Here is a 12,264-nt window from a genome sequence, read left to right as displayed (position 1 = left end):
GTTATTGCTGGTAAAAAGGAGCGTATAGTCTTTGCTAACGCAGTCACAAATTGGAGGATATCGATAGAAAAAATGGTGAAAAGCAACGGATATTCGCTATTGGCATAAAATAGCATATGGAGCATCATTGGTAGAGATAATGGCGATAAACAGATATTGGTAGTTGAAAATACGTAATAACCGTAAATACTGTTGATAGAGAACAGTATGTGTACATGGATATAGTTGACAGTGATTTAAGCGCGGTAGGATGGTAAGTTAATGTAAAGCGTCGCTTTATCGGTGATAGAATGATAGTTTCAAAGACATTAGAATGAAGTCACTAAATAGGCAAAGTGAAAAGCCAAAGCTAATTTCATCATGTAGACACGTATTGTATGATCAAATATCATTGACGTATTTGTTCAATAGAGAGTACTCCGACGATCTGTTTTAGGTCATTCGTTAGGCATTCACTTTCCAAGAGGGAATAATTTTAAGGTTGCTCTTTATGAAATTAATCTGTGAATTCATAAATTCCAAACGAAGCACGCCGAATAATATCTTTTTTCAATTTAAGATCGTACGAGACGACAGGAAGTTATTTTAATAACGAGATAAATTATGCACGCGCATAACCAATGAGTAGCTGAAGGAACTTGGATAGTCGCATCGCCTTCGTACTAGCGACTAGAGGCGACATGACGGTCGCTAATTTTCAAAGCAGCCTATCCGAAAGCAATCAGAATTTTGAATGACAGGAACATCTCGAGTTAATCGTATCGATGTCATAACTTCCGCCGTTCCACGAGTCCCACGACTCGTTCAAATTAATCGAACCGGTGTACTCTTCTACCCGTCGATATTTGCCATCCTCTAAATCACCGATGCTTCGCAATCACATTTTAGGAACGTCGTAAAATATTATCCTTTTGACAGGAGCGTACACCCGAGGGCTAATAAATCAATCTAATTAATGACCGCGGTCATTGCACCATCCCGGTTTGCTCTCTTTGAGCGATCAAAAAGCTAGATCTATGCTTCTAGCAAATAACGTACATATGGATATTTATTATGCCGTATCTGTTTGCACGTTGACGTCGCTTAAGGAACTATATCATGAACGAGCATCATTAACAAAAGCTTGAATACGATAAAAACATTGGAAAAAGGTGATTTAGAGGAATCTAATGATTTAATGACAGAACGATTGACGGGAGTCTCGATTCAACTAGATACTAGAGATAAATCGTACCGGTTTGACAATGAGCGACTTTTGCAATTAAAAATATCACGAATCATTTTTCTTTGAGGGAAATGAAAGGAACGGTGAAAGCGACACAGTGTCTATCGACCTAACTATAAATAACGTTGCTTCGGTTGCGGACAGTGAAAATGATTTTCAGTACACGCCGGTTGAAACGAGCGATGCATTTCGTTTTTGCTGCGTCTGGAGTTATAGAAGTTAGAGGAGAGATAGGTTGGCATAGATAGGCGTGACGTGTACCTACCGTTTTTGCAACTACAATGTGGTTCGTTGACGCGCGGAAAGAAATCGTGAAATCTGTGTTTTCATGGAGAAAAGTGAATACTTGTTTTACGGCTTGATTTCATTCGAAATTTTGTGGACAACGACAAAATGATATTCTATACTTGTTATTGATTCTTATTACGTAGTTTCTGAAATAATTTCTTTCCCTATATCGTAACGCTTTTTATTTTATTCGCCTACTAAAATATTTACGACATATTACAAGAATTTTAATATAAATGACGTTTGTTATACAAAAATAATACATATCTATAATTATTTAATACATGTCTGTATTTGTGTTTATTTAGATAAGTACATATGACTATAAAAGTTGCAGAATATTCACATAAATTTCCGAACACAATTGACATATCATGAATACTGCAACGCTTTTAATTCCAAGAATTCTGTAAGAAGTAACATAAATTTCGATTGTATGAAAGGTAGCGCGTCACTGGTTTACAATTATGATAAGTCAGCATGGAAATTGTTCTAAACGAAATTCGTAAAAATCATAGAATTTATCGTTATTGTTGGTGAACACCGTTAGACATTTACCACGTGACAGATGCAATTGCCAGAGGAAATCAATAGTTTCGAGACGTCATGTCATCGTGAAACACACATAAACAACAGCTGCTTCCTAATCTGTAGCTAATCGAAATTGTAAAGAGGAATTGTTGGAATAAATCGGTCCTGCGTTGTAGACACTTTGCCATTGAGCGTGGAATAAATCGTAACCGCTCTCCTGGCTGGTTACGAGTCAAGCAGTAGAGATCTAGTACGATCGTTGTCAAATCTCGTTTGATAATTATTCTGCGCATAAACATTGCCTTTCGGCGTCAAATTACCATCCCACGGTATGGTTGCATTTCAGTCGACATGGTCTGACAGTTGATCGTTGATCTGTGTTTCGAAAAAACCTCTTTTGACTGTTTCTTCGCTGGAATTGTAAAATATATCATTATATAGTCAATGTATAGTATTCATAACTTCATTTATGATTTATTCATTCGTTTCGTCATTTATCATGCTATTTTTATCATCATAAAGATACATAAATTTCGAATATTTTGAAACAGAAATCTGGCATATAAATAAATCTTTGGGATCTTAAAATTTCTTGGTTGTAACGTCAATGATCGTTCAACATATTTTCTGCCAAGTTTCATATATTCGAGAAATGGAAAGATCTCGATATAGTTTATAATTTACGTTTATAATAAGTAAATGATACGAAAATGACGAAAAATGGAAAATGGAAAGGCCACGAAACAGCATATGTGTACTTGTATGAAACAGCTTTACTTGTGATTCTTTACATTACAACGAATTTCAAAATACCTATACCTTGTAATGACAATTTTAAATCGTATCCCTAGGCGACTATTCGAAAGTCATAATTACAAACTTGTCGGCTGAGAATTTAAGGATTTTTGCATACCTGTCCGACTTTCTTTAATAAAAACCATTGTCGCATTAACCTCCTAGGAAGAGAGAATGAAGCAACACTATTCGTAGTTTATAATTAATGCCCGTTCCGACGATCATGAAACGTTAATTATGGCGTATACTGTTGACGAATCGGCGCGGCTCCATTTGTATTGCGTTACGAGATGTCCGACTGATAAATTCAAAACTAAAGTCGAGTCACACTTGCCGTTTAACATTGTAACAGCATATTGGATTCGAGTTGTCGCGATTGCGCAATAGATCGTTCGCATATACATAAACACGTGCGCCGCTCGCTATGGAAACGTTTCAACTGACATTTTCCCTGACTAATAGCGATTGGATCTTTAACAATAACAAACGAAGATGTATCTCCGCGAAGACCCTTTATACCTGCTGCGCGCGACATTTCGATTTGCGATATAAACCTACTCCTCGCGATGACACGAAGACGAAAACCATTCAGGCTGTTGTTGCAGTAGAAGAATTATCGCATTTCGGCGTTCCTCACAGTAGAAATCAAACAATTGAAACTCGTTTGTAACTTGCGAAAAATAAAGTCTTCGGAAGCATACAAAACCTAATCGCAGGATCCAATTAAAAGGCAGTTAAAAATCTCTTTAAAAAATTAGTAGATAATTGAGAGCGAAAGAATTTCCAGGATGTCGCAGTGGTTAACGATTGTACTCATCCCGATTGCAGTCAGCCGGTACAGTCGCGCGGCCAATTATCATGAATTAAAAACTCGCGCCTGAACAAGCGTTGAAATCACCAGAGCCGCGACAGGGCGCAGCTTCGAAACACCGCGCCGGCAAAGGTCCATGTATATCGTATATCAGTGTAACGCTGCTCACGGACACGTTCCAGGCCTATAAAAACCTTTCCCCCTACGTGCAGATGCGGGCGTGCGCGCTCGCGCTCTTCAGCAAGCGTGTACATGTTCTCGCGCGGGTGTGCGAAACGTGCTGGCCACAGAGCCGCGCTTGTACGATCGGCTCTTGGTCCCGTTAGCTTGAACCCTCTGGACCGGACTCTCGCCTCTTACCACGAGGCCGTGTGCGCGGCTACGTGTCGTGTATACACACGTGCGTGGTCCTGTGTCCACGGCTATGTGTCGTGTATACACGCGTGCATGGCTCTGTGTCCACGGCTACGTGTCGTGTATACACGTGTGCGTGGCCCTGTGTCCACGGCCTTCACGCCGCCGCGCCGGAGCGATAAACGGCCGATTCACTCGTCCACTCAAATTAACGGTGAACATCATTGTTGTCGAACGATCGGACCCCGATCTTCCCTCCTCTGCCTCTCGCTTAATCCTTCATCGGTCCCTTTTTCATCGTCGCCGCTCGTATTTGCCGTGCTGTGCTCCGCACCAAGCAAGCCATTAGTGAACGTCGATCGAGGAAATCGTTTATCTTCGCCGGCCTCGTAATTAGAGAATTGGACGGAGATCCGCGCAAGCCTCGGTTCTGCGAATGGCGGACCGAACGAAAACGCGGTCAACGCGGCTGAACCGAGTTTTCGGAGCATCGAGAAAGCGCATACACACGGCAGAGATTACCGGTCTCGCAGCTGCCTCGACCGGAGGTGATTCGGACGTTGCGTCTTGATGATTGATCGCTGACGCTAATTGCTAAGGACACAACGTGCACGCGATGGAAGGGCGTAGCCGCGAGTTGTGTAGGTTACGATCTTGTACTTTTGACGAGAGTCTGTGAGAGTTGTTTCAGGGAGAGCCATGTTAAGGGTAGGTGTTAAGATGAGAAATTTTTGGTGCGCTAAACTTGACTCTAAACATGTAAGGAATATTATTGTTATAAGAGTAGAGAACGTGGGAATTAGGCTGAAGGTCTGCGAAGAGAGAAGATGTTACTTTGAAACGTGAAACGTCTGGTGAAGTACGAGCAAGCTGAAATGTACGATAATTCCGAAGGATCAAGAGTTTGCAGGATGTAGATAATTGGTATATTAGATAAAAATTAAAATCGGAAAGAGAATAATTAATATATATTTTAACGTTACACGAGAATTAGATTAAACGAGATCTGAGCGGACAATCTATTGTTCTGGGTGAGTTAAGAAACGTTTGGAATTTAACATAGTCGGTTGTTTAAATGGTTTGAAGTTCGGCTCAAATTTTAGACTGTTTTAAATTTTGTTTCGCGCGACCATATTCCAATTAAAGTAATTACATTAACCTACACGACACGACGTCAATGATGCACGTTTCGTTATGTTATGTAATGAGCCGTGGAGAATTATTAATTGAAGTAGGTTGGAAATGCTGGAATCCAGAAAATTCTCGAGGTTGCAGTAATTTAAAGTACCATGTGGCACGATAGTCACGTCGTGTCATTTAGTTCTTTAAAGGCGGAGTTCTTCAAATCAAAAGCACGACCAAATCTATAAAATCTTTCGATAATGGAATCGCGTGACTTATATATGCGTACTTCAATTTTACCGACGATTTAGAGAATCACTCGATATATACGTATTTGTACGCACGCAAAGTTCCTTTCATTCCAAACATTTATATCGTCGTGTTTGCTTAAATAACTTCGAGTAATATACTTTGCAAAAACGAGCACGTTACTTAAACCACGTAAATTAAACGACGCGCATCAAGATAAAGGCCGCGTTTAAACACACTGATCGTTTAGGTATCGTAGACACCATGGATCGTGCGCAAGATTGTTATTTATCGCTGCTCGTGCTTTTTATTATCGATTGGCAACGGTGCTCTCATGTTCACGCTCAGTTTTGCGCGATTATTTGCAAAGATCGACGCAACCCTAACGTAGCGTGTTAAATCTTCCGGTAATTCATATTCGTTTAAAGTTTAAATGGAAGAGTCTACTCGGAAACTCTGTCTTTCCCGCGTTAAAGCCGGCTTCGCGCGAGTCCAATAAAGGAATCGGAATGTCGTGTACGCAAATAGGTTAAGCACTCGTAGACAAGTGTGTAAACATCGGTCACATGGAAAACGTACGTTCACCGCCATCGATTAGAACACATGTAGTAGCAGGGATGTTAATGGGCAAACTGCGTAAAACGACAAATGTGCTGTATCATATCGATTTTACTCGCAAAAATGTGCCAATTTTCGTTCACGCTCGTATTCGAGGTAGAATATGATATGCGTTCAAACTAAAATTGTCATGCAATAAAATGAACTTAATGCTTTGTAGGTAAAATACCTGATAAAAGATTGGAAATGTTGCGATTTAGATTATACATTCTTGGAAATAAGGTTACAAACTATTTGAGAGTCATACCTTAATTTTCAAATAGAATAGTGGAATAATTTAAGTAAGTAAAATTATTAAATTTTGCATTTCAGAGCGCATAATAATTTCCATCGTAATTACTTTGATTGAAGTACGTTTCAGAAGTATTAACTTATAAAATATACTGATGAGGCTTTAATGAAAAAGGGGTAAAATTTAATAATGAGAATATCGTGAAGGGCAATCTTGCGGTTGTAATAAGCCATTACTCTCCCTATCAATTTTTTTGCACGTAATACAGTTACCAATAAGAAAAAGAAGCAACAAACGTCCGATGAATCAACTGAAAATCAATCCGAACCAACCAGAGTTTCTACAAAATCGTCGGTCGTTTCTACTATTGTTTAACAAAAAACCTATCTCAACCGCATTATGGTAAAGAAGAAATTTGAGCTTGGAGAATTGACTCCCTTCCCGCGAGTGTCGATGCTACCTTCTACGTGACTTAGAGTCCTCAAAATTTCAGTGATCGTAATCAACGATATATCGAAATTCCATACCTAAATGTTTCTAATTATTCTAACTATGTTTAACTGTTGCTTCAAACAAGCATCCCTTTATCGAATACCATCATCATTAACACGAACGAATCATTGAAAAAATATTCCAATCCTCTAAATTCTTTTCTTATCGAATGTAAAATGAAGGTACAACTAAATCGAAGATCGAGAGTTCTTTTTTCTAATTTTCTTGAACGTTCTGTAGCAATCTATAAAATTCGACAGATTTTAGACGTTCCAACTATGCTGTCAAAATTACGCTATTATTTTTCATCGTTTCTGATTTTTCATATAAAAATTCGAAATATGCGCGTTAATTTGGGAATTCGAAAACGTTTCCGACGTAGAAATTCGAATGTTCCATATAATCGATATCTGGAGTTACTTTCGGAGGCGCGATACGACGCGAAATCGACGTTCTCCTTGACCGTGGCTGATCCGTTAAGGTAACGCAAGGAAAGGTGCGGTAACACGAGGTAAGATAAGGGCGTCATGCGTTGGTTACCGTTGGGTGGCGCTGGATGGTCCGCTTGGAATGTCGTTTAGCGACTTCCCTCTCCCACCATCGTCATCCAGAGCTCTTTCTTCGACTCCTCTCTCGGCTTCGTCTTCTCTTCGTTCGACTTGTACGTGCCTTTCATACCCGAACACTGCCGCGTATCTTTATACACGACGATTGTAATCGTTGAAGTACCTTCGGTCGCTACCCTCGATCAGGAAACAGCAGGTTTGCGGTAACCGTGTGTTCTATTTTATGGATTCAGCATTTAATTCAGCGAATGTATTCGATGCCATTAAAAGTTGTTAATAATCAATTTTAAAATTTAAAAACACCGAAGGATCGTAGGGATATTCTAAAGTATTTTCGATGGTTAAAATGCACACAGTACTAAAGATTCGGTATACTTTCACATAGTTGATGAAATTTTTCATACTATTAGCCGTGCTTTACGGAATGTGCTAAAGCAACATTCGCGTAACACTTATTACGATATTCTCTCATTAACACAGACTAACTATTTTGATAATGTAATTGTACAAGATAATAAGGAATACGCGGATTACGTGAACATTGAAAGAAAAGCACAAAAATTCACGGCACACGTGAAGCCATTGCACAATTTATTCGGAGTTAATGGTGGCATGAAACGGCGAATCATCGAATATCGTAGCTGAATGAACGACTAAATAACACGTTCCTTGAACGAACCAGCTGTAACCATTCCGAACTAATCCACGGCGTAACAGTGGCAATTACTGCTTTTGCGTAAGTAACGGACTGAAGATTACCGATGATTACCACCTCGGCTATTTCTTTATCGACAGCTCACTCTCACGCTACTTCTTCCCATAACACACATATCCGATGGCCGGCTTTCGAAAAAAACATATTTTTAAGATTCGTCCACGTATCTTGCTAACTCTGCCACGTACCAACAGTGCGATAAATAACGGAGAAGTATGTATTTACAAGGAGGATTAACGTTCTAGCGTGGGTTAACGTGAGTACAGTTATAAATCGATTCACTGATGATGAATTTACCTGGAGGATTAGATCTTTACGCGAAAAAAAGCTACAGCCATCTCGTGTCAATGCAAATTGTTCTATGTATACTTTCAGGTTTCATTCAGTTTTTGAGGGAAAAACCTGGTATTAAGCATAAATTTAAATAGATAAACAATTTTTTCTCAAATCGTGTCATAGATTATAACATCAGTTATGGCGGAGAAGAGGTACTTGAGTCTTCGTAGAATCGTTTAAGGATTCAAGCATTGTAAGGTGCGTAATTCTGAAAGTCAACTGCGACGAATTTGACTACTTTCTAAATTTTAAATGGCCGCCTTTCGTTGTTCCGTTGGAAGGCCGGAATACACGGTGCTAAATCACTTTCTAATCTGCAGTGGAAACAGATGTTCATCGTCCGACGAATTGGTAATTGGTGTATTGAAATTACATGGACGGAAATAGCATTACGTGTAATTTCATAATGTCACAGAGGCCCTGAAGATAATGAACAACGTTTGTCCGAATAAAAAGAGGCTATAAACATCTAGCGATTAACTAACAACATTGAAAATTACAATAATTAGATATTTCTTGTTTTTAATCGTGCATCGTTCGTTTCTTATAAAACTGTATAATAAAGAACTGACGTAAGTGTGACCAAATTAAATTAACTGGTAAATAATCGAGCAAATCAAACAAAATTGAAAAAGAAATACCCTTAGGAATGGACGTGAGATCATGCGACTCTTTTCAAATGGAACTATCAAATAGGACTGTTGAAATCGTATAAATTCCACGCTAAAACTAGCGATTTAATGCACCTGATGATGCGATTAGAGACGCACGACTACATCTATCGAGAAATTTTCTCGGAAGTGTAGCTATCGGATCGCAGCCTCGAGCGGAATCGATCATGCAAAGTTCACAAAACACAATAGTAACGAGCAAACTATTCCGTTTGTTACTTGTGATAGATAACAATTAAAATCCGAAGAAGTAAATTACGACATGGGTAGAAAGAATATGTCAACGATATTTTTGTAATTTATTATATAATATATATTTCTCCAAATAGTTTTCCTCTTTTATATCTAAAACGTTTACATTTATATGAAATCTAAAGTCGTACTGACATAAAAGAAGGTTAGCTTTTTTGTATTCTTCCTCGTCCTTCTTTAGAAATTAATATTACTAATATAGAAATAAGTCTCATAGTTTCACCAACTGCGTTAATTCGCGTTAATTCCAAGCAAACAAACATCGAAGCAAACATACTATCACGAGCCATGCTCTGTAACAGCTTGCATTGGTTGCGTATCGCGAGTCCGCAAACAAATCGGTTGATCGTTTAACGCGATCGAGTAATCGGTGCGCTTTGCGGCAGCGTTAATTCCGTTGGTCGAGCAGGCTTTACGATTCCATTTGGTTTACCGATTTCACGACCGCAGACCGCAGTTTCCACTGATGGGCAACGTTGAACGAAATTGAAAAATACTCGATAGAAACCTAGCAGGACAAACTAGTTGCCGATGCCCCAATAAATTCTTGTTGCATCGAATGACAACACGATGCGTGATCGGTAGCCTGCGGCTTCCTTCCTAGATGTTTCCACATTATTCCGTCTTGCTATACACCTACCGTGTTTCTTCTTCCATGTTCGTTTTTTCAATCGTCTCTGTTATTTTCTGTATATGCATAGATACAACATAGACTCTAAAAGCAAAGGCACGATTAATCAGCTGTTCGGAAACCGATTATCAGTGTCAATTTGACTATTGATCGAAACGAAGTCGAATTCCCTGATTCGTATCTAGTAGGGGCGAGTAAGAATCGTGTCGAGTGGTTATCACGTTTCTCGCGTTGAACACCATTAATCAAGAAGCTCTCGGTCGCGATTTTCGTGCGGCTGACGCGAGCATCGTCGACAAGTTAAGCGTATCTCAACGTGGATCTTAAGGATTCTATTTCGAGAAAGTTGAATTATTGAATTTACTTTTCGTTAGTGAGAAATGGTCGATGCGTAGATAGATAGATCTGTTCAGAGACTTCGGTTGTTTATTTTAGAGAATATGAGTTGTCGATGGAGTTCCGTTACGATGGTACTTTTGATGAATCGACGACTGAGATGCTTTAAATTGTACATAAAATTTTCCCTATCGTTTTAAGTTGACTAAATAATAAGTTTATTGTGTATTTTATACGAATCTCGTAGTATACTACGAAACTAAAAATGTGAATTAATGAAATAACAAACTGGTCTCTAAAGATACTCGAAAAATGATGTAAATCTCCAATCCTGACATTCCAATATCTTTAAGAACTATAAGTACTTAATTCGAACATTCTAATATTCCTCAAAGTCGCACTAAAGAATCTGAAATTCTCTAAATACCATTCAAATTACAACAAGACTCAAATCTGTATGCTAAAATCTTCAAATTCCCTAAATTATACGAATACCTACTCCCAACATTCCAATATTTTTAAAAATCGTAAATACGCAACCTTGACATTCTGATGTTTTTAAACATAATATTTAACTTCATCTAACTGTTTTAAACAAAATCGTTGGTAGTGTGATCGAGTCCTTGTCCTTTAGGCTATCTCTGCCCCTGACTTACGTGCCAACTGTGTTCCGGTGTCGACTGTGTCTTTTCACGACGACGCGACGCTTCTCTCGTTGCAGTCGTGAATGGCGTTCTGTGGCGTAATTACGTGGCAGAATTTACACCGACATAAATTACGGGCCGCGAGTCGACGACCTATAACGCTGGCCGTTTTCACCTTGCGCGAATTAATTGCGGCTCCTGGCATGAATGAGCGTTGACGGAAAAGCGGCTGGAGACGTACCGGGGACCCATTTCTGGCCGCCGTTTAATTAATACGTTAACCTCCTGCGGTGAAGAGCCGAATACGATAACGAATCTCCCCGTTATCAAGTGTCATGATCTAGTCTCTTGTAGCAATAAATATCTTTGATACAATATATCACGATATATTCAGGACGATCGTGATTCGATAAGAGCGACAATACAATTTCAATGTCACTGCTAAGCATAATTATCAATGTATGTTTACATTTCATCAAGGGATTAATCTACATTGGAAATTGGAATCTTTATTCTAATAAAGAAACCGTCTGAACTTTATAGATTGTATTGCGGAAGTTTCTGTGGTGAAATAGTGCATTCTCGTTTCGTTTAAGATTAGATAATTTGCATAATAAATTTGAAAGTAATGGTCTATAATTTTATTATATCAATTAAGAATTCCCCTTAATTCGTTACTTCGAGTTAACGATGTTTCCTTATTATACATAATAAATACCTAATGAGAATATCATTTATTCCAGACGAAGTGAATCTGAAATAAAAATATCCTCAAGTATCCTTATAATCCATGTGAACACGAAATAGCTTGGATTTTAGCTGGTTTTTAATAAAACCCGTTTTTGTGAAGGAAGAACAGGAAATTCGCTTCCATTTTTCAAAAGGAATACTTCTATGATTTAGCATCGTTTCATTCAATCAACATCTGCAATCAGGAAGCGTTAAATTAATTATTAATGTATTATGGACACGAAAGTTTTGATAGAGAGAGTCTTCTTGCTGCTTCGTCGCTGTGCGAATCTAATTATGTACTTCGATGTTGCTTAATCATTTTTCTGTATCCCTACTGGCAATAAGAATTTTATGATTTAAAATTCGAATCCTCTATTTATATATATATATAACGTTCCGTTACTAGTTGATTAACTTGTCTATGATATGATGTATTACTTTTTGTCATAAATGTCCAAATGTCCAAATGAAATATTACTATTTTTCGTGTCACACTGGAAATACACTGCTTTTCATAAAGCAAATGAAATACTTTTCGTAACTCAAAATCACGTCACTCTCGCAACGACTAAGAAAACAATTTCAAAAGGGGTTAAAAACTTGCATGCCGAAGTTCTGAGCTCTGGTTAGACCGCGTGGAGGGTCCCGTGTCGATCGGGGAGTG

The 12,264-nt window shown here is 38.5% G+C and overlaps 1 protein-coding gene across 4 annotated transcripts in view; it reads left to right on the top strand.

Annotated features, from left to right (window-relative positions):
* The window catches only part of LOC132908009 (transcription factor AP-2-epsilon), a 202,637-nt gene that overhangs the window by 136,599 nt on the left and 53,774 nt on the right, over positions 1–12,264 (top strand). The window lies entirely within an intron of this gene.

This window comes from Bombus pascuorum, chromosome 6 (genome assembly GCF_905332965.1).
Source record: "Bombus pascuorum chromosome 6, iyBomPasc1.1, whole genome shotgun sequence".
NCBI classification, from domain to species: Eukaryota; Metazoa; Arthropoda; class Insecta; order Hymenoptera; family Apidae; genus Bombus; species Bombus pascuorum.
The sequence above is the reverse complement of the archived record's forward strand: the minus strand, read 5'-3'. Positions and strand labels throughout refer to the sequence as shown.